The sequence below is a fragment of the Hemiscyllium ocellatum genome, chromosome 13 (assembly GCF_020745735.1).
Source record: "Hemiscyllium ocellatum isolate sHemOce1 chromosome 13, sHemOce1.pat.X.cur, whole genome shotgun sequence".
NCBI classification, from domain to species: domain Eukaryota; kingdom Metazoa; phylum Chordata; class Chondrichthyes; order Orectolobiformes; family Hemiscylliidae; genus Hemiscyllium; species Hemiscyllium ocellatum.
The window spans coordinates 67,000,719-67,022,971 of NC_083413.1; the positions used below are offsets into that span (position 1 = coordinate 67,000,719).

The 22,253-nt window shown below is 36.9% G+C and overlaps 1 protein-coding gene across 1 annotated transcript in view; it reads left to right on the forward strand.

The window, feature by feature from the left end:
• Positions 1-8,066: 8,066 nt before the first annotated feature.
• stag1a (STAG1 cohesin complex component a) overlaps positions 8,067-22,253 on the forward strand; it is a 201,296-nt gene continuing 187,109 nt past the window's right edge. Inside the window, exon 1 of the mRNA XM_060834903.1 lies at positions 8,067-8,212. The gene's annotated coding sequence lies outside the window, so the exon portion shown is untranslated. The remainder of the gene's footprint in view (positions 8,213-22,253) is intronic.

The window sequence follows — 22,253 nt, forward strand, 5'->3', positions numbered from 1 at the left end:
TAAAATTGCTACTATCATGTCACTTATCACTCTTAAAACCCACCATTATGGAACATATAACTGTAATTACAGTTTTATAGAAACGTCCAAATGATTCCAAGTTTGCATGTGCACAATAAAAATACATGATCAGAGAGTGCATATTCCTTTCAATGTAGCTTCCCCACGGGGAGCATAGAATTACTCTATCAGGTTGTAAACAACATTTTGGCAAATGATGGATCATGTATTAATTCTGATAACTTGCTGACGCCTCTATTTGTGACAGTGGCAATGGCCTGTGAATCTGATACCACCTATAAAGTGGAAAATGTTGAAAATTGAAATTATGTTGACCTGCCTCACTGATTCTTTTGGCACGAAATATATTATGTCACATAGTAGAGGCTCTTTTATTATGGACAATAATGTGCAGCAGCATGTAGGTTCTAAATCTAAATATTAAAATCCCTTTAAAAATTCTGAAGAAAAACATGAGTCCATTGTATTTTGTGAAACCAACAGACAGTTGATCAACAGTGAAAGCAACCAGTTTTTCTTTTTCAATTTTCTTTATTCCCTTCATGTATGGTTTTCAATATTTTGTTTCATGATACTGGAACATGGGGCTTGGCAGACTGCCACAAATCATCATGGACAAACTCAATCACACCTTCACTTTATTCATTGTTTGAAATTGCTTGACTCCTCTGATAGCAAACAATCGCTTCTGCTTTGGGTGAGGTGATCTGGGTGCAAATTGAACCCCCTTTGAGAAATGCTTTTGCTTTTGTCATTTTCTGTGCAAATACTTTTGAATATCATAGCTAAAAATCACACACCACCAGGTTAGAGTACAACAGATTTATTGTGAAGCACTAGCTTTTGGAGTGAAAGCTAGCACAAAGTATTTCCAAATAAACTGTTGGACTATAACCTGGTGTTGGGTGATTTTTAACTTTGTCCACGCAGGTCCAACACCAGCACCTCCACATTGTGAATATCACTGTTATGGTAGATGTTGGATTCGATCAAGGATCATAATTTTTTAAAAAATCTTTTACTTTTTTAAAGACATATTTAAGATTGGTAACTGAAGTTTGATTAAGGAAGACCAAGAATATATCACTTTTAAGATAAAAATTACAACTTTGTCTCTTTCCTTTTTTACTAAATATCTCAGCAGTGATATAGAAAGGAGGAATTGCATTTATGGAGCACCTTTCACAACCATCAGATGCCCCAAAATGCTTTTTGTCCATTGTTGTGATTTTGATGTATAGTCACCACTGTAATGCAGGAAAATCCCACAAATAGTGACATGATATTGATCAGATTATTTGCTTTGTGATGTTGATTAAGGAAGAAATTGGTCAGAACAAGGGAGTTTGACAGGCTGGCAACCTTGGCCTAACCATTTTCAGCTGCTTAATCAATGATCTTCCTTCTTTCATAAAGTTAAATGTGAGGGTGTTTGCTAGTTATTAAATAATGTTCAGAACCAGACTCCTGTGACTCCTCAGATACCAAAGCAATCTGTGTTCACATGCAGCAAGGCCTGCACAGCATTTTGGCTTGGGCTCTTAAGTGATAAGCAACGTTCGCATCACATTAGTATCGGGCAATGGCCATCTCCAACAAGACAGAAACTAACTACCTCTCCTTGACATTCAATGGCATTATCGCTATGGCATCATTCTCCTTGATAATGTCTCTGGACCATCTCATTGAATAGTGGAACAGGCTTGAAGGACTGAATGTCCAATTAGTATCCAGAAGCCCAGTCTAATGCTCTGGGGAATGTGTTCAAATTCCATTGTGGCTACTAATGGAACTAAAATGTGTTAATTCTCAGTAACGGCAACCACAACAACTATCACTGCTTTAAAAGCCTTCTGGTAACTGTACTACTCAGCAATTCCACATACATTCCCCTCATGTTAGCCAACATGTTAGGGATCTCTTCCCTGGGTCTTCTTCTGGTCCATCTTCCATGTGGAGAAAACAGCTTTCTGAGGACTGTTTAATAAGGGCTGCTGCCCACAGGACTGCCTGACGATGGTCACCTGATCAAAATTCCCCGATGAGGATTGCCATCTACAACGTCTGCCTTTTTATTAACCAGCATTAAGCTAGGAATGTACCAGTTGATCAAATATTCTGTATAATCAATTGGGGCATGATACCACAGTGAACCCTGACCAAGCCAAACTTTGACACCTCATATTCCTCAAAAAAATCCTATGTCAAAACGCCAGCACACCTTATAAAATCAATGTAAAAAACACACAGTAATAGTAAGATAATGCATATAATACATATGACTGTTATATATTATTTACAGTGTGAATACTCGGACATCGCAGAAGATTGCGGTATTTGAGGCATATATTTTTGCCGGTTGGATGCCAGTTAAAACAAAATTTGCTGTATTTCAAAATGCCACCAATAGTTTAATAGAAAAATTAGATAATTGATATCAACAGCTGGATTGGTAGTTATTAAATAATGTTCAGAACCAGACTCCTGTGACTCCTCAGATACCAAAGCAATCTGTGTTCACATGCAGCAATAAGTAATAGTGATTATAAGTGGGTCCTTGATAAGTCCCCCAAAGAGGCTACGAAAGTTAGTTTCTATTCCTTCCAAGGACACAGACTTTTTATTTTCAATGACGTTGCACTCATATTAGGGTACTAGAGTGTCCAATAAATCTTTTGTTTAAGCTTGAAGGTTACTTCCTGTTATAACATAATAAATAAGGTTTCATGCTGAATTTGGAGTAGAATGAACATAGGTTTAAAGGAGACACCAATTTCCAACACAGGTTACTTTTTGCAGCTGCCTTGACAGCGAACACAAGTGATCCAAACAAGTTCCTTCTAGTCTGATGCTGCCACCTTCAGCTAATGTCTTTTAAAAAAAAGTGTAATTTTCAAACATCTCAATACATTGGCCCAATTATACAAGGTACTCATGCTACAGATTTCCAAAGAACATGCAAAGAAAATTCGAATCACATTCTGATGTGTTCATCTCTATGGAAGATTTGGAACAAATCCTACGCAACTCACCATATTTAATTTTGGGACCACCAAGTCATAGAATCTTGACATGTCCTGTAAAATAACAATCTTGCCATCAATCATATTAAAATAGAATGGGAGTTACAGGTTGCAATACACATAGAAATTAGCTTGATATTAAGATTATTTCCTTCATCTGACAGGTATAACTCTGAAAACTCTAATAAATTAAACCTCAAGATTCAGACTGCAAACCTTCGTGGAAACAGATAAAACACAGACAACGACATTGTGGTTACATCTAATTACTTTCTTGCAAGTACAATGTTGTAAGCTTTATTAGAAGTACTCAAGTTTTCACTTTTTTGGGAATTCAAAGGGCAACTGATTAATTTATCAGTTTTTGTCATTATTAATTATTTTTGAATAGTTTTATTGAATGTGTACACTTTGCCTGTTGAGTCGCACTTCTGAATTGCTCATTCCCTTTCTGTGCAAGGTAAGGTAATTGGCAAAATAATGAAACAGGATGAGACCTTTTTAACCCAGTGTGTTATGATCTGGAATGCACTGACTGAAAGAATGGTGGAAGCAATCTCATTGTAATTTTGAAGAGGTATCCAGATAAATACTTGAAGGGAAACCCAACTATGCTATGGGATAAGAGTGGGAAAAACGTGAGTGTTTGGAGAAGTCTTCCAAAAGAAAAGATGGCACATACAGGATTTTATAATCTCAAACTGTATTAGGTTCATTATCTGTCTCCTTTTAAGAGTGAATACTTGCCACCACAACCCCTCTACTCCCATACCTTAATTCCTGTAGACGTCCCAGTTAGAACTGGAGCCTCGTAAGGATGTTTAATATGTTGTTGTAGTGCCTAGGCTGTACTATGAAATTTGGTAATATGAAAAATGTAACACCTTTCTTGCAGTTATTTTGAACAATTTAGTTTGCCTCACACCCTCATTTCTGCATTTTTTGAGTATATAGCCCATCTAGCAATTTATTTATTTCAATTATACTATGCATTCCAAATCCTAGTCAGTCACTATATATAATTTTTTCCACTCACCAGTGGTCCTTGAAATCGATGGTAAGTTTCCCTTTCTATACTCCTTTGTGCCCTTCACAAAGTCTGTGTGTTCTTTCTGAAATATAATTCCCTGAATTGGTACACCCCAGCTGGTTCACATAACTTCCTTACATTTGTATTACGTGACTCTAAAAGTCCACATCCTTTATTAATGGCTCTGTGTAAAAGATATCATCACTGCTGTGCCCCCTCCAATTGAAAATGGAGCAGTAAATAGCTGTTTTTTGACCACTTAGACAATTTTGAGTCAACGCTTCACAATCCCTCAGCATCCAAAAAAAATTACATTTCATAAATTCTTCCTGAAAAGCTTTGTACTCACATTTAAGTATAAGCTAATATCCAGGTGACAACACTCTAAAGCAAAGTTTGTGGGATCAAGATTCAATCTTAAAATGCATTATCAAGGCTGATATTCACTGCAGTACTAAGCTAATAACAGAAAGACCTTTACTGGCATGAGTGATAATCAGATGGGGCAGGACAGGTCTGATTGATTTACTCTTAATTACTACTTCCAAGCAAGACCGAGTGGGAATGGAAAGGTTGGTTTAGCATTTTTTTCCCCTCCTGACATTTTTGCTTTGGTCTCGATTCAGGCCAGCACACTCAACACACATCCAGGGTTTTACCAGTTTTTCCTGGACCATGCAGCTCAGTTTAGCACTCCCTAAGTTACTTAGGGAATTGAATATTTTATTTTCCAAAAAGTATGTATTTAGGCTGTGAAGCTACAAATTTAATGGAAATGTTTCAATGTCCAGGAATTTTCATTCTGTAATAATTCTTAATGGAAAATAAACTGAATCTATCCAGATAAAATCCATGTAACAGTTCAGGAGAGGATACTTCCGCGATCTCAGATTGAAACTCACGTTGGATGTGAAATGATAGTAGACTGGCCCATTAAATGGCTGACAAGAAGTTGCAGTGTGTCCTACAAAAGTAACAGTATTGGCTGTACTGAGGTGCAAAGATACAAAACTACAAGCTACTATTCACTAATGTATCAGTGCAAATAAACGTTCAGAACATTTTATTTCTTCAAGGATCCATGTTATATTTTGTATTGCATTCTCAACACTTCCATTCAATACTTTGAAATACTCCAAAATAACTTTTCCCTGGGGTGGAGGAGACCAGAACTAGAGGGCATAGGTTCAGAGTGAAAGGGGAAAAGATATAAAAGGGACACATGGAGCAACTTTTTCACACAGAGGATGGTGTGTGTATGGAATGAGCTGCCAGAGAAAGTGGTGGAGGCTAGTACAATTACAGCATGTAAAAAGCATCTGTATGGGTATTTGAAGAGGAAGGGTTTAGATGGATATGGGCCAAGTGCTGGCAAATGGGGGACTAGATTAGGTTTGGCTATCTGGTCAAACAGGGGAAGTTGGACAGAAGGGTCTGTTTTAGTGCTCTACATCTCTATGACACTGTAAATAGAAATTAATGAATTAGTAATAGTTGTATGCATATACACTGACATTATTTACAAAATTTCAGTTTAATAGGTATCAAATAGATCTTAATGCCTCATGCCACAGGCAGAGGAGTGGACGCAAAACCCAAAAAACTAAGAATAATGGATGTGGAAAGAAGGGACTGCGATCTTTTAAATTAGATTAAATAATCTTGCAAATTAACTCAAGCTGTTCCTTCTCCTTGGAGGAGATACCTGTTCTGTTCGTGTCCATAATGTGTAAATAAAAACTTTCTGCTCATCTATTTGATTAATATTGAAAAGATGATTCTATGACTTGGGAGGTACAAATAGGTCGAAGTAATCTTTCAATGTCAACACCAACTGGTACCGAGTTCATCTTCTACACTAACATTTGTACATATTACGTAGCTGTCAAGGAAAGCAGCTGAATTTCCAGTTTCACAGTCTGAAGTACATTGTGGATATAGCCTGATGGGACAGTCATAAATAATCTCACTTTGTGACCATTCAAACATAGAAACCTTCATTGGCTCAAGCAAGTCAACAGAATGGATGATTGCATACCACAAGATGTTCTGTATGGCAAGATAGCTGGAGCGAAATAACAGGAAGGACAATAACATACTGCATCAATGGCACTTGAAACAGTGAAATGAAGGCCTGAGATGTTGATTACCATATTTGGGACTTACTAAAGAGCAAAGGAAAATCGCAAGGTTTGTGAAGGTTTGTAGTTCAGGTTAGTGTTTAGGGTGTGGGTTTGCTCGCTGAGCTGTAGGTTTGGTATCCAGACGTTTCATTACCTGGCTAGGTAACATCATCAGTGGCGACCTCCAAGTGAAGCCTCCTTGGATGGCATTCCTTTCCCATCTTCGGGCCAGTTGTAGCATGTTGCGCCCATAGGTTTTCGCAAGGTTTGTAGCTCAGGTTGAGGTTTACTCGCTGAGCTGTAGGTTTGATATCCAGACGTTTCATTACCTGGCTAGGTAACATCACTTGGAGGTCGCCACTGGTGATTTTACCTAGCCAGGTAATGAAACGTCTGGACATCAAACCTACAGCTCAGCGCGCAAACCTACACCCTAAGCAAAGGACAATACTGAAATCTCCTTGGGATGCTGTACACCACCACAGCAGACACCAACCGCAAAAACAAGCTTTCACAAGAGTTGGTAACTGTGTGCAGCATTTGAGGAAGTACCTGCCTCTCAAACATTAGCCAATTCAGCCAGGATGCAAAATGTCATCCACCTGAAATTGACCTTGCTTGCTGAGTGTCTCATCTTTCATAGATAATTTTTGTAATCCCTTCATCTGAGTTTTATGACTTTGTTCACAGTAATGCGATATTTATGAATTCTACATCGAGGGGCAGAAAGAATCCCTAGCTTAAAATTACTCAAAACATTTTAGAGGTTTCTACTCCCAAAACACATGGTAATTCAAGTTGCTTGTGCCCTGCCAGAAAGCAGGCAGCGGGAACATTACACAGCTCTTGGTGCTTTTGCACAAACGTAGCACGCACCCAAGTTGACTAAACTTGACTCCTGCGTATCACCGTTTCAGTTATACTAGATAATAAAGAAAAACTGACTCAAGTATTTCAAGAATTTTAACATAGTTATCGGGCAACGTTATTCGCCCGCCACGAATAAACGCTCCCTCATGAATTGCTCCATGCCGTGATAATACCCCAACGAAACAGGATCCACTACAGAACCATGTCAGTGGGTCGACAGCATACTCAGAATAACTCTTGGGGCAATGGTGCCCCTCCACGACATGTGTCGGTCAGCGTTGAAAAATTATGTAAATAAATTTACACCGGCTATTATCGTGTACTCCACGTGTATTCTCTTCTGAAAAGGACATAAATATAAAATTCCAAAAAGAGTTTTAATAGGGGTTTGTTTCGTGTGGTGCGAAAACGTTAGTTGTTTTTTCAGTCAACAATATGTCCCCCTCTGCGCCACCGCCGCCATTACACACCCTCCCTGTTCTTGTTGAAGACGGCGACGTCAAGCACAAAACTACAGCACTCACTAACGCCACGTAACAGCGTAATCCACAGCGGCACTTTTGAAAAAGTAAAACACACATACATAAGTCTGTGAAAAAGGTTTCTAAATGGAGGTCTGGACTATTACACTTACAGTGTCCATTTAATATTATTCATCAAAACTAGCCGAATAAACGGCATTGTGCCCCCAGGCCCCGCCGCCTTCGCCTTTTATAGGCGCAGCGCGAGCTCGACGTAATGACGCACGTCGCCGTGTTTGCTCTGCGTGCGCGGGTGGGAGAGCACGCGCTCGCGCCGGCCCAGCCCCGTCCCGCCCCGCCGCCTCCCACCCTGAGACACCACACCCTCACTTCCTCCGCCCATCACCCGCCAGGGGCGCGCGACCGCGATACCCTTACAACGGTCGCTCGCGCGCGGGTACGAGTCGGGCCGCGGATGGTGGCCGCCAGAGGGCAATCTTTGTCTGGATTTGCATTGCGCCATTCGATTGTGGAAAATGCCACCAGATGGCGGCTTAGGATTGTTCGTCCTGTGAAGACGCGGTGTTAACTATTCCCATTTTTAATTTAATCAAATTTCAAACTCGATATTTCCTTACTCAGTCGAACGGAAAGTGAAAATCGGTTCCAAAATGGGCAGGAACGGTTAGTATTTTTGAACTTTTGTTCTATTTTTTAAGAGAAAAAAGGCGACCGAAGTGCGGATCTAAGATGGAGGACGGGAGTCGGATCGTGTGTGTTTGGGGGAGGGGAGCGGGAAATGTGGTTTCAGTTCGAGTTCGCATCTTTTAAAAAAAATACTTTCTTTCCCTTGTTTATTTTGTGTTTTGTTTGACCGATCTCTGCGTTTGAGTGGTGAAAATAATTTTAAAGTTTTATTTTTGGTGGGATGTGTGTCTTGAGCGTTTGCGCGTCACTTCATTGCCCGTAAATATTTTAAAAGAAAAGGTTAAAATACAAATGTTGTTTAATTGCCAAGCAGACGAAGGGACGTGCAGGGATACAAAGGCAAGCCCGAGTAGGAGGCTGGAGTGTGTTTTTTTTTCTCTCTCTCACTTTCGCTATTTTTTTTGTTTGATGGTGGAGCGAATGTTTGTAAATAAAAGACTGATACTTGTTGGATTTTGATTTATCGGAAAGCAGAGTTAATTTAGTAAATGGCAAAGCGCTTTGTAGCCTTCTTCAGAATCTGATCTCACGGGTTTTTTGTTATTACACTATTCTGTGTGGAGTCAGGTGACGACATGCTGATGATTGTCCTTGGTTTTTCTCACGCAATCCATCCGCCCAGCAGCCAGTTTTACAAGTACAAGGGGAGAGAGAGAGACAGAGAGAAAAATACATTCTTATCGAATTTGTATTATTTCAGGTGGGGGAAGGGTGAAATTTCCTGTTGTTTTCAGCAAACCATCGTCTTGTTTTTTTTGGCAAATGTTAAATCGGTCGTACAGATCAATCTTATTAAAAGCAGCTGTACAATTTTCTGTTGTAAAAGCATATAGAAATGAGATTTGTTTACAAAAGGCGCTGGCTCGATGGTATTAAATGGAGGTCTAGGTTGCTTGAAATTTGAGGGCAAAGTACAGCAACTTGTCTGTCTCTCAACTAATTAAGACACGAAATCCGTGTATATCTACACTGATAAATATGTAAACAATTGTTGGGTATGGTAAATGGACATAGTCGATTAAGAAGATAAAGGGAAGCACCACATTTAAAGCAATTCAGAATGTAATGCTGTGTTTAGAGTTTGAAAATATCTGATATTTTTGCAGTTTAATTTTGGAAAGTTGGAATGGTTTATATTGGTTTCTAACCTTGTTTTTATATATATGTTGAGAAATATATTATCCTTGGTAAGAATGAAGAAGTATTTCAATATATAAATTCGTTTGAGCATATTAAGAAATTGGTATGTTCATGCTATTAAAGAAAGAAGGAAATAGTCCAAAGTAAATCTGTGGGGTGTTGATTCCCCTTAGAATGTGTTTTGGAAATCCAAGCTTATTTGCACACCTTTCTTTCCCCAAAAGTAGTAGGGGGAACAATGGCTACTGGCAATAAGTCGATGTTTGAACTTAATTTGCATTTTGACTAAGTATATTCTGGCCGTAAATGGTTCCTGGGGTGTCCTTTTAGATTCTCTTGGATGAAGTATTGTCCAAATATACTTGGGCCTATAGAACTGAGGTTACAATTTTCCATATAGCCCTTTCACAATGTATTCATTTTTCATGTGAAAAATTCAATTCACTGTAATTGAATAATTCACTTTAGAAACAAAATAAGTTTCTGGATTCTGGATAGATGCCCCATTTAAAATGTTACTGTAGAATTTGTCAAAAGTTGGCAGAGTTCTTCATTTCATAGCTGAACAAATCCCCAATAGTTAAACAATTGCTACCAATAGATTTTAAATTAATACTCCTGTGCCAACCTGTTGATACTTGTTATATAATTATATGCTCTAGGATTAGTATTTTAAATGTAAATTTGTGTGCAAAGAGGGTTGGTGCCTCGGGGATTGTTGGTAGAGCACTCCAGCTGATTCATGAATTGAGGTGAACAAACTTAAGTAGAGTTGATGTGGAAATGCCAGAGTTGGACTGGGGTGGACAAGGTCAAAAATCAAAGTAGTTGTTTGAGTTACAATTCAGTCTACATTATGCAGAAGGAGACATTGACTGTTTTATACAATACTGTGGAATTAGCCATTTTATTTCATTTTTGAAGTGAATTGTTACTAGGATGTTGATTCTTTGAGAATAACTATTGATATTTGATATTTTTTCTTAATTTAAAAACATCAAACAGACTACTCTCAGATGGCACATTCTTAATTGTAGATGAATTTTAACTTAGCCGAACAAATCCAATATTTGTGACATTGCCAGATTAAAAAAGGTGTAATACTTCAACAAAAGAATGGTTTTTATAACCCTGTTGTAGTAAAGCCTTGGCTTATATCATGGGATCACAGGATAGATTTTCCACATCTTTGATCTTTTCTTGTATGTTGTAGAATTTTATATAATCAGAACCCAATTGTCATTAGTACTTTTGGGCATAGACTTCCAAGGGTAAGAAATGTTGGTGAGTATCCCGATTGGACCAGTGGAAAGTGTAATTTTGCTCAAGAAATAATATGCCAACTTTAGTTGCAAAATAAAGTAGACAGTTTATTTGACCAAAGTCAAATATCTTAACTTTCATGAAATTCTCTGAAATTTTTTTTCCCCTCTATTCCATTAATAGAGGCACCTCATGTAGTACTATGTCTCACTGATTTCTAAGAACAAGGGAGATTGGCCAGTAGAGAATCTAGATACGTTCCTTCAGACCGAATTACTATTTGCAGGGATTTGCTCTCGAGTTATGTAAGGTCAAGATCTGCATTATTGTAACTTCAGAAACAAAATGTGATTTAAATTTTTTGTGACTTTAACCTGCTTAAGCTTAGTATTTTTGAAAATGACTTTTTGAAAGCATTTTACAAATACAAATGTTTCACTTGTAACCCGTTCAAAACTCGAGTAAGAGTCTTGTGAAAAAAGACTTTTAATTCCTGCATCGTTGTCACTTATTTCTGTCTTGTACAAAAGCAACATGTTTGTGTGTTGCCTTTAATGAGGTTAAAACTGTTCCAAGTCCTTCAAAGAAGCATTATAAAACAAAATATGCCACCACGCAATTAGCTGTCCAAATGTTTGGTCTTTGAAGTAGGTTTCAAGGAGTCTCTTAGAGGAGGAAATGAGAGGGAGAGTTGTGGAGCAGGAATACCAGAGCTTCCACCCACGCAATTGAAAACACAATCACTAGTGGTTGAGCCGTTAAAATTAGGGATTCTGGATGTAGGTTTGCTCACTGAGCTGGAAGGTTCATTTTCAGATGTTTCGTCACCATACTCGGTAACATCTTTAGTGAGCCTCTGGATGAAGCACTGCTGATGCATCCTGCTTTCTATTGAGAATGCGTAGAGGCCAGAATTAGATGAATTGCAGTTAGTTAAGATTGTAGGACTCAAAGGTAACCCAAAATACTTTCTTGTATCTGTACACTTATGTAAATAGAAACATAATCTTCTATCTGACTTAAATGTTTGCACCTCATCTTAAATATAATACAGCTGTTGTTTTCGGATCTCGTGACACAATTATAAGTCCTGAAACAGAAAATCTAGCAACACTCAGCAAACCAGTCAGCATCTCTGGAGAACAAATGCTGCAAGCTGCTCTGACAGTTTTTTTTGTCCTATCTCTGAATACTTGGGGCCCTTTGGAACGAGCAAGTTGAATGTTAAAGGAAGAATTGCGATAAGAATAAATGTTGGAAAAATTCAGGAGACTGGACATATCTGTGGTGAAAAATAGTTCATGTTTCAGATTAACAACCTTTTAATCAGAACATTTCTCAGACCTGCAGAGTTTTCCAATTTTTTAGGTTTTCTATCAGATTTTAAGCAATTGAAGCACCTTTCTTTTGAGAAAGAAAGTTATATTCATTATAGAAATCGGTGATGGGAATGTGGTCGAAGTGTGTTGTGTTGGAAAAGCACAGCTGGTTAGGCAACATCTGAGGAGCAGGAGAATAGATGTTTCAGGCATAATTCCTTCATCAAGAATGTGAATGGTTTTTGCAATAGTCAGTTATTTGAGTGGTTACTTAAAACAGATTGAAATATTGTAAGTGTTCAGCTTGACAGTAAATAGTGTTTTCAAAATCATAAAAGATTTTCTCACTGCAAATTCTACATTATGGATATCAGCATGAAAATATGAGTCATTGTTAATATTGTCTATGAAATAGGTATTCAAACAATTAATATTATGGTAAGCTTAACCAGAGAACAGACTATTATATAGGAGTTGCCTCATAAATGTAGCAGTGAAGAAATGATCATATGTGTGGCCTGGCAGAGGAGTAAATATATTCGGTTGCATCCAAAAATTCGATAAATTGTCTTAGTGTGTTAAAAAAACACTATTGGTCTTCATAAACATTTACGGTGAACAAATTAAAGAAAGTTTTCTTAATGTTTGGCAGACTCATGGTTTGATATAGTTAGTGGACACCTAATGGCTTGTCTTGCTATTCAGGAATAAGTGCCTCCAAAGAAATTAAGCTTTTGCTCATCTCTAATTCTGGTCACTTTGCTACTTCCTGTTTTAATCACTCTGCCATTTGTGATGACTTCTTCTGTAAACCTTAAACTCTGGAATATGTTCTGTACCCTTACCAACCTCTCTACCTCACTTTACTCCTTTAATATGCTCCTTAACATCTACCTCTTCGAGCAATCTTCTGTTCACCTTACTTAATGTATCCTTCTATAGTTTTTCATATTTTAAAATGCTCCTGCATTGGAATATTTTATTGTACTAAAGATGCTGACTTAACAAAAATTGTTGAGCACTGCAATTGAAAATTAAATGACAGATCAGTTCTGTTTTTCTGAATTTAATTCAGGACTTTTATTTGCAAACTTGATATGTTAACTGGGTGCTTATTGTAATTTGATTGCAAAAATTTTGCAAATGTTAACATGTAGAATGGTCTTTGTGGGCATCTCCACACCCTTTTCCCCTCATTTTGGCCTGTACAATGAAGTGATTTGCCAATTTCTTTTCTGATACTTTTAAAAACATATATATGCAGTATTAATTGCTATAATGTTGTACAACTTAAAACACTATGAAAATAAACAATGCATTCACTGTCTCTGCATATTTAAGCTCCTCTTGGGCAGTGTCAAATAGGCCTCATTATTTTTGGGCGTCAAGCTGTTTCAAAATATTTGCACTGTGATTTTGTTCAGCATTTTAGCACCTTAGTAGGTTTATACAGGGTAGTAAGTTGATTATTTAACAAAATCAAACCATTCCAACCTGTGATTTGTAAGGTTCTGCTGTTCTATTTGAATGTTAACATGAAATATTTTGGTGTTCCTGGTAAATCCTGAAACCAATATTGTTTGGCTATTAATGTGAAGCTGTTCACAGATTTAAACATTCTCAGGAATTTAGATATGCTCTTGTATCTGGTTCCTTGTTTAAGTAAATCCATGCTCGAGAAAATTCCAGGTCACGTTCTTCCCATCCCCCACTCTGAAAACGCTCAAATGAGTGTGTTTAACAGGCTCAGTATTAACACTATGCAACTACACTACAAACAATGTAGGATAATTTAAAACTTGTACTCAGTTAAGAAATTTGGGAGTTGCATAACGTCAAATGCAAGCGAAGATACATGAGGAAACATCTATTATTAAAAATATCTTTTGTTTTAAAATGAAACTGAAATTTGCTTGTCCACTGGTTTGAAAGAGAGAGAGACACCAAATGGGTAAATATGTTTTAATTCATCAGTTTTAAATATCTCACATTAAAGTGGAGCATTTTGTAAATCAGTCATCTGTCATGCATGGATTTTAGGATTTGTATAAAGCTTAATCTTAATGGGCTTTAAGTTTCAGCTGTGAAAATTATATGCGAATGTTGCACCAGGAGTTGGTGGACTTCCCTAAGATGACAAATGTTTTGAATGTTAGGTAAAGGAAGGGAAAATTTCATACTTTATGTTTCACATCAAACATATGTTTTATAAATTATTTGTGATTGTTTTCTGCAGAAATTGTGTATTTATTCATCTTCTGTTAAGGGATCCAAGATTTTACATAATCACAACATCATATCATCAAATAGTAATAAATTGTTCAGAAAGTATTTTTCTTTGACAGAAGTTGCTCTTGCATGGAGAAAACTCAACTGCTGAATATAAAAGAAACTGTTCTCCAACTAAATTTTTTTGACAAGCCAGTATGTCATTGTGCAAGAGTTTTCAGAAGAAACTTATACAGTTCACTGTTCATTTAGCCACTTCTTTTTGAATTATACAACCATTCAATTGTTTGGTTCCCTTAATATTTATTCAATGTTTTTATTCAGAAGACTGGATTCAGAGTAGGATAAACTGCAGCCTATAAAATAGTCTTTCCATCTAAATGACAACTGTAATTAAAAAAAGTTTGTGGTTCCATTAATCAAGTATTCTGACAATATTTCATTGGTGTCTTTATCGCACATTTTACATCTTTGTTTCTGTATCTGATATCTCAATACTGCAGTCGCTTATGATGAAATATAATCAGATTGCAACAGTACTAAATTCAGTTCACTACACTTGAAATTTATACCTGAATATATTCTATAAAAATCCTAGTCACTTCAGGGTCATTGCTGAGCAGTAACATTGTGTCCTTATGGACTGCGTGTCAAATTTCTTATGGTTAAGCATGGCCAACCTATAGTCTATGGGTCACATATGTCAACGAGAGTGTTTCATATGGCTCTATATCTGCTTTACTGGTAGATGAATTTACAGCTCGGGTTCCCATATGAATAATTACATAACCTTGTAAGAGATGGATCATAGACCAGGAAAAAAAGTATATGATGTGGAAGTTTAATGTTTTACATTTTTTTCTTCTTGTATTGATATTTTATTTGAAGCCAGGGTTTCAGATCCAGGCAAGTATAAAGAGAAGATTTTTCAATGAGCTGCATCTCCAATCTTCTGTGTGTGCTACGGCATGTTTACTGGGGAGCCCGTCAACAGTAAATGCAGGAGAGGATCAGCCTGTGATTGGAAGGCTGAGAGCAGTCCAAGACTTTGAGCCCTGACCAAGAGTCTGGGGATTGGGTCTAGGAATAGGACTTTCAGGTAGATTCTAGCTGAGGACGGAGAGGAAGATGATGAGAATCAAACCACAGAGTTGGATAGCAGAGTAGGGGATTGCAAGGTGGACTGTGAGGGTGGGCAGGGCATGATAAGCCACAGGGGTCTCCTAATTTTTCTTCCATTTCACTTTTTAAAAAGTTACCTTCTACCAAAATGAATTTTAAGTCCTCTGGCTGAGAAATAAATTGACAACTTTCATTTCAATGTAAAATGTTTGTTGCAGGAGCAGTAGTGCTGGTGGAAATTTTTGGAACGCAAAGCCCATGGATTATTTTCTTAAAGTTAAAAGGGACAGATTAAGATGGAGTTGGAGTGTTTATGGAAAAGGGGAAAAGGGCGAGAGAAAGAGGAAAAAGACTGTGTGTGAGAAGGAAAGCAGGCTGTGAGAAGAGAAAACCCTAGACCGAAAGACAGCTCACAGCTGACCCCCACTTTGTGAATTCTGCCAAGGCCAGTTTGGAGTGTACCCCACCAGAGGTGATCAAGATCAGTCATTTAAACCTAATTCATAAGCTTGCCCCCAGTATTCACAACCTTGATCATTTGGGCTGACTCTTTTTCTCTCTCTCTGGTCTTGTTCCTTAACACAATCAAAAATCATTCAGTACTTTTTATTGGTCACTTTTATTATTTGTTTAAATCATTTTGGTTTTGTATTTTTTTTGTGTGAATTAAATTCATGTATGCCTTTTGTGGCAGCTTTTATCTTTTTAAAATCAGCTCTCCTACCCACCCTCCTCAAAAAAAGAGAAAAATGGGAATGTGCACACCACTTCCATCTAAAAAACTTTGGCCACCCTGCCTTAAGTTATTGCCCTGTTTGTTTTCAGAGGCTTAACAGCATTGGCCAGGCTGTTCTGTAAATTTAAGAATCAAAAGTTGGTTTACAGTGGATAAACTTGGATGGAAAGAGCATGAAGGAACGTTTGAATGGAACGTATATTATACTCATTGATTGTGCTGTAAAAAGTCTTCAATAACATTTTGGAATCAACTAAATGGGTGCTATTTATTGTCTCTTTAATTGCCCATGATCACAATTTACTGTTTTATTCACTCCATGGTGGCCTAGAGGTTCAAAAGAATAATTAGTGTAATGTCGAGTTATGCAGAGCAAGAGTGGTAGATTTGAGTTCTGATCTGGTTTCAGGTAAGTGTTGTCTGGGACAGCAATTAATATTGACTACTATAATTAGCTGCTATGGAAATGAGAAACAGCTAGAGCTTCTAATCCAGAAAACTCTGCAGTGACCTTACCTGAAAATGTAAGTGCATGAAAATTTGGTGCAAATAGCCTTGATTTCTGCTCGAGACTGAGTTTTAAGATTGCAGAATCACAGTAGTAACATAAAAGGTAGATATTCAGCCCATCATTTGTGCTAATTTCCTGAAAGATCAATTCACCTGGTATCATTCCGTCATTTGTTTCCCATATCTTCCTTTTTTAGATCACTCAGGTCAGTCTTGAATGGCTCAATTGAACCTGCTCCCACATGCTCAGGTACTGCACTCAAGATCCAGAACATTTGCTGGATGAAGAACATTTTCCTTTTGTTGATGTTGGTTTTTGCCACTGATCATAAATGTTTGCTATTGGTTCTCAATTCTCCTACCAGTGGGGACAGGCTGGTTGCAAGGCAAAATCTCTTGATCTGAAGGAAGGGTGCTCCCAAAGATTTAATGATCCTCTTGGCATGCATTTTTTTGTTGACAGCAGTTTAAATCTGGCAACAAGTCAAGAGATTCTGCAGGTGTCAGCAAGCAGGATAATAAGTCTGTCATTCTGAAGTAATATCACTGAGAAAATCAAGAATATTTTGTTTAGTGAAGTAAACAATTGACTGGATTCAGATGGCATACCATAAATATTTTTTAAAAACACATTTTTGAAACATTTATTATTGAGAATTAAAATTGAGAATAACTAAAAATCAAGTTACACTTAGTTTTCAACAAGATGTCACCTCTTTAAGGGTTTTTACAGTAAGACCATGAATATAATAGCGGAAGTTCTCACCAGTTTAATGATTTTGTATAGATTTCAAATTGGAGGACTTGAACAGTACACTCCAGTAGGTGTGTGAACTATCTGACAGTTATTCAAGGATGCGTGCCATATTCTATGCATGTGCAGACTCTCAGTAGTTTTCAAAGGAATAATTATAGCAAACACATAAAGTTGTACTCTTATCAATGATGCAAGAGCCGGAGCAGTGGCTGAGTGAGATAATAAAGTGCTATTGGTACCTTTACAATCTAATGCTGTCACAAGTTATCATTGAGAAGAAAGTGTGAATATTTTCAAATCATAATCTGCATGTTCCTCTCCAATTATGGGATGCTTCTCAAAGTGTTGGGATGCTGTATTGCATACAGGGAGTTATGCAGTTCACAGGATTTTTTATGAATAACTCCCAATAGATTAGCTACCTATGTTGTGTAGTTAACTCTGCTACGTTTTAAAAATCATTTTGTTTTTGTTATTAAATTACAAAATCCTACATATCTTCAAAAAAAAATGGTGTAAATGGTCATACAATAATACAAGTTGTATTGTTTGGGATTTCCTTGCCGTATTCCCATAGTTATATAATAAAATTAATCAGATTCCCGATGAAGGGCATTTGCCCGAAACTTTGATTTTCCTGCTCCTTGGATGCTGCCTGACCTGCTTTTCCAGCACCACTGATCTCTACAATAAAATTATATAGGTGATTTTAAAACCTGAGTGAAAATGGTCACCTGATTTCTGTGATCCTTTAATTGTTTGAAAATAAGTTCAAGGTACTAAGCTACTTAATGCAAGTAAGTATTTGACAATTTTCTGTATACAAGATATGATGGCTGTGAAGCAAACAATCCATTTATATGTTGTTTGGTGCATTTTTGTTCACAATTGTGAAGGTCAACCTTGAGAAGTAGGTTCAGCCATAAATGCTGCACCTGAAGCTACCAAGTGACGTTGCAAATTGTTGTTTTGGCATTGGCGCCTGTGGCAAGCTATTATATCCACTGGTTACTGTGGTTGTGTATGCCAGCGCACAGGCATCACTTTTCCTCTTTTGCCAGTGAGTGACTCTCAGGTCTAATTGTTGTTTAGGGTCTGGCTTTGAAGCATCTTTGAACGACAGCTATGAATCTTCCATTTCTAAACTTACTATCCAGAAGATCCTTGGATATGTGACCATCTTCCATCCTGTGGATGTGCTCAATTCAATGAAGCTCTGTTTGATTAGAGTCAACATATCCTCTGCTTTTAAGAGGGCATTTGTGATATTATTCTGCTAAATTTACTACTAATGAGTAATGGACAGTGAAGGTGGGAATTATTGAATTGTTTCTCTTGATTCTATAAGTTGTCCAGTTTCACATCCATGCAGCAAAATGCTCAGAACACTGACCTCCTATACTGTCATTTATGGTGATCATTGGTCCTCGGATGGTCACAACCACCTAATGAAGAAGCAGCGCTTTGAAAGTTAGTGCTTCCAAATGAACCTGTTGGACGATAATCTGGTGTTGAGATTTTTAACTTGGTCCTAAATGTGTGCGTTTTGCAAGTTGGCAAAGATAGTTATTGCCTTCTCTGTGTGTAGAGAGTTTTGCATCAACGGAAATTTGTCCCTTACTGTGGATAACAGGATTTGTTACTCTTTTCCAGCAGGGTTATTATTTTGTCCAACCAAGGATGTATCTGTTTTATTGTGTCCCATGACCTTCATTTTCTTAACTCATATGCAGAATAAGTTAGAGACATGGGGAGATGGTCCTTAATTTCTTTGCGTTTGAGTTTTCATGTGGGTGACTGTTGTATCATTGTCAAAGTAGAGGAATTCCCTGATCAGGACCTAATGCACTTTAATCTTTATTATCAGTTTTGATAAATTGTAAGGGCGCAATCTTACCCATTGTGCAACTAGTCTCCTTCCATATATGCAGGGAAAGAGAAGATCTAGAACATGGCGAAGAAGACACCAAATGGTGGGGACGAGGGTGCAGCTTTGTTTTACGTCGTTCTTCACTCTGAAACTCTGAGGGAATAGAGAAAACAGTCTAGTTTGTGGGTTTTGCCTTGGGAAGGAGTGGATGAGATTGATGAGCTTTATTGGACTGTCAAGTTTTCCCCAAAATCTTGCAGAGCTCTATTGTTTTTACATATATTTGTCCAAGAATGTTCTTGGAAAATAATGAATTCTGTGCTAATTAAGACACACAAACCTACATCCAGTCATAAGAGTGAATGCAGGTATAGGCTACTTAGCGCTTTAAGCCTGCATTGTCATTTAATGAGATCATGGCTGTAATCTGATTATTAATTCAACTACACAATTCTTGCCTACCCCGATACCTTTCACCCCATTGCTTACAAAGAATCCGTCTACCTCTGCCTTAAAAATATTCAAAGACTCTGCCTACATCACATTTTGAAGAAGAGAATTTTAAAGACATTCACAGTTAACATCTTTGTCCTAAAATGGTTCACCCTTTATTTTTCAATAGTGGCATCTAGTTCTAGATTCTTCCTTGGTGTCCTTTCCACACCGATCTTAAGTCCCCTGGGAATCTTGAATGTTTCAATCAAATCATCTCTTTAGTCTTCTCAATTCTGGAGATACAAATCTAGTTTGTCCAAAGATAAGTTCTATTTACTAACAATTAACTTTCTGTATCTAAAACAATGTAGAATCTTTGTATTCATATTTTTATGTTGTATACTTAATTTGGCAGCATGTGAGAAATGATTGTCTAGTGTTTAGAATTTTAAAGTCCTTCTGTTTTTTACACAATGTTATCTTTCAAAATGGGTGTTTTAATGTAGTAGTGATGTTTTATTGTCTGGAATATATTAGATCATTTCAGATAGTGTATTTGGTAAATTTAGTATATAGTTTTTATTCCTCAATTCCACTGTAACTTGAAATAGGAACTCCAAGACAGGCAGATGTTGTTTTTGCTTTTTCGTTTGTTCTATTGGATATGAATTTAAGGTAGCAGAACCAAATATTTTTAAAGAGGTTGAGATTTGCAGGCTCGAAGAACTACTTTCCATATTCCTAGTTCTATGTGGACTTCTTTTGATGTAACTTCTGCAAACAATTAATTCAATGACATTGTGTCTCTTTTGCTTTCTGCTATTTGTATCTAAATATTCCAAAAAAATTAAAATTCTCGATTAAAGATAAGTCAAATTTAAGGCTTCATAGTTTATGTAAACCCTGAAAATGGGTAAGATACTGGCAATTGTGTTGGAACCACCATAGTTTATTGTATAGATGACAGTAAAATAAGCACATTTGTTGATAATGAGTAATAGTGCAACTAGAAGAAACAGTTCAGGTCATAATGAATTAGCCAGAATACTTTATGACTGATGATGGCTTATGAAATTGAATGCCTACAAATGCAAAGTACTAACATAAGATGAAAAATTAAGTAACGTGTATTTAATTCTTTAATGCATGCATTAAAGTGAGTAACAAAATAGGAGACTTGATAGAATTGGGAATAAACTAGCATTCCCAACCAGTGTAGAGCAACAATTAATTCCAACAAAATGCTGGAACTACCTAGCCAAAGCTGTAGAATACAGTCAGACTAAGTCTGACAAAACCATGCACTGCAATCCATCCACACCTTGAGCATTCAGATAAGTCATTGCAAACACACAGACATCTCATTTGGCATCCATATCATTCCTCAACCCACATTATTATGAATCAAGTGCTTGGTAATTTCTGTTTTCATCAGTACAGATGTTAGAGACAAAAAGGTCTTGGTTGGTCTGATGAAAAGTATGCAGTCGCTCACCGTAAAAGGTCAGAATTCTAATTATTTTTCTGCCCTTGTATCTGGTTGATTCATCATGGCCTTATTATTGTATTAGCTTCTTGAAACTATGGTCTACTCTACTTCAGGTAATGTTGCCATAGCTGCAGATTTCATTACAGTGTGATGTGGGTCCAGCTTGAATATTATATTTTTTGTTACAGCTGTCATTACCTAAGTATTGTTTTAAACTTTAGGTTTGTATAAAACCAAGATATTGCAACTTTAAACAGTATTCCTGAGGTATGAAGGAAGTGGGAACAGCAACCTTCTTTGACTGGAGAAGTTTGAAAATAGTATTAAATAGAGTTGAAGTGCTGAAGATTTTCTGGATGAGTGAATGTCCTAAATATTTTTGTGTACAGCATATGGATAGTTGTGTATTCTTAAAAGATAAGAATTTTTTAACATTATTCAGACTTTAAAATTTTAATTAATGTTTAATTGTTTCACTGAAAATTTATAAATGATGTAATCAAAGGCCAAAAGAAAAATATTGTACTTCACCGTAATTGAAAGGACCTCTATACTGTCAAAATTCAGAATATTTTAGAAGGTTGCCTGAGAGTTTCGTGAATAGCATTGCTTAGTATTACAATTTTGACAATGCAGAATTTCCCAAATTGAGTTCTCTATTTCACTTGATCCCAACTGGGTTCACACTGCAGTATTGATTATTGTGAACTGATGCTGTTAAATATGCATACATGAGTGTTAGTTGGGGCACAGTTACTTTGTTGTGATGTTCTTTGCAGTGAATTATCTGCTTCCATATGAAATGTGTCAAATCAGAAAATGATTAATTGCAAAAGACACTTTAAACGTGTTTGTTGAAATCCATGGAAATGACCTTGAATTATTCAAAAAGTAATACCAACTGCAGTGGATATGTCCCATGGTATATTCTCTCTGCACGTTTTGCTTTTGTTTCACAATTATGTGCAATTATTGTGCCCTAGTCAGCATTGTTTCCTTGGGTAAAATCACCAAAACATTACATGGTCACTTACATCATTGCAATTTGTTGTGCTCAGTTTGGCTGCTGTACTTCAGATATAATTAGTTATCCTTGATGCACTTTTAGGCAATTTAGGAATGCAAAAAGTATTTTCACCAATACAGA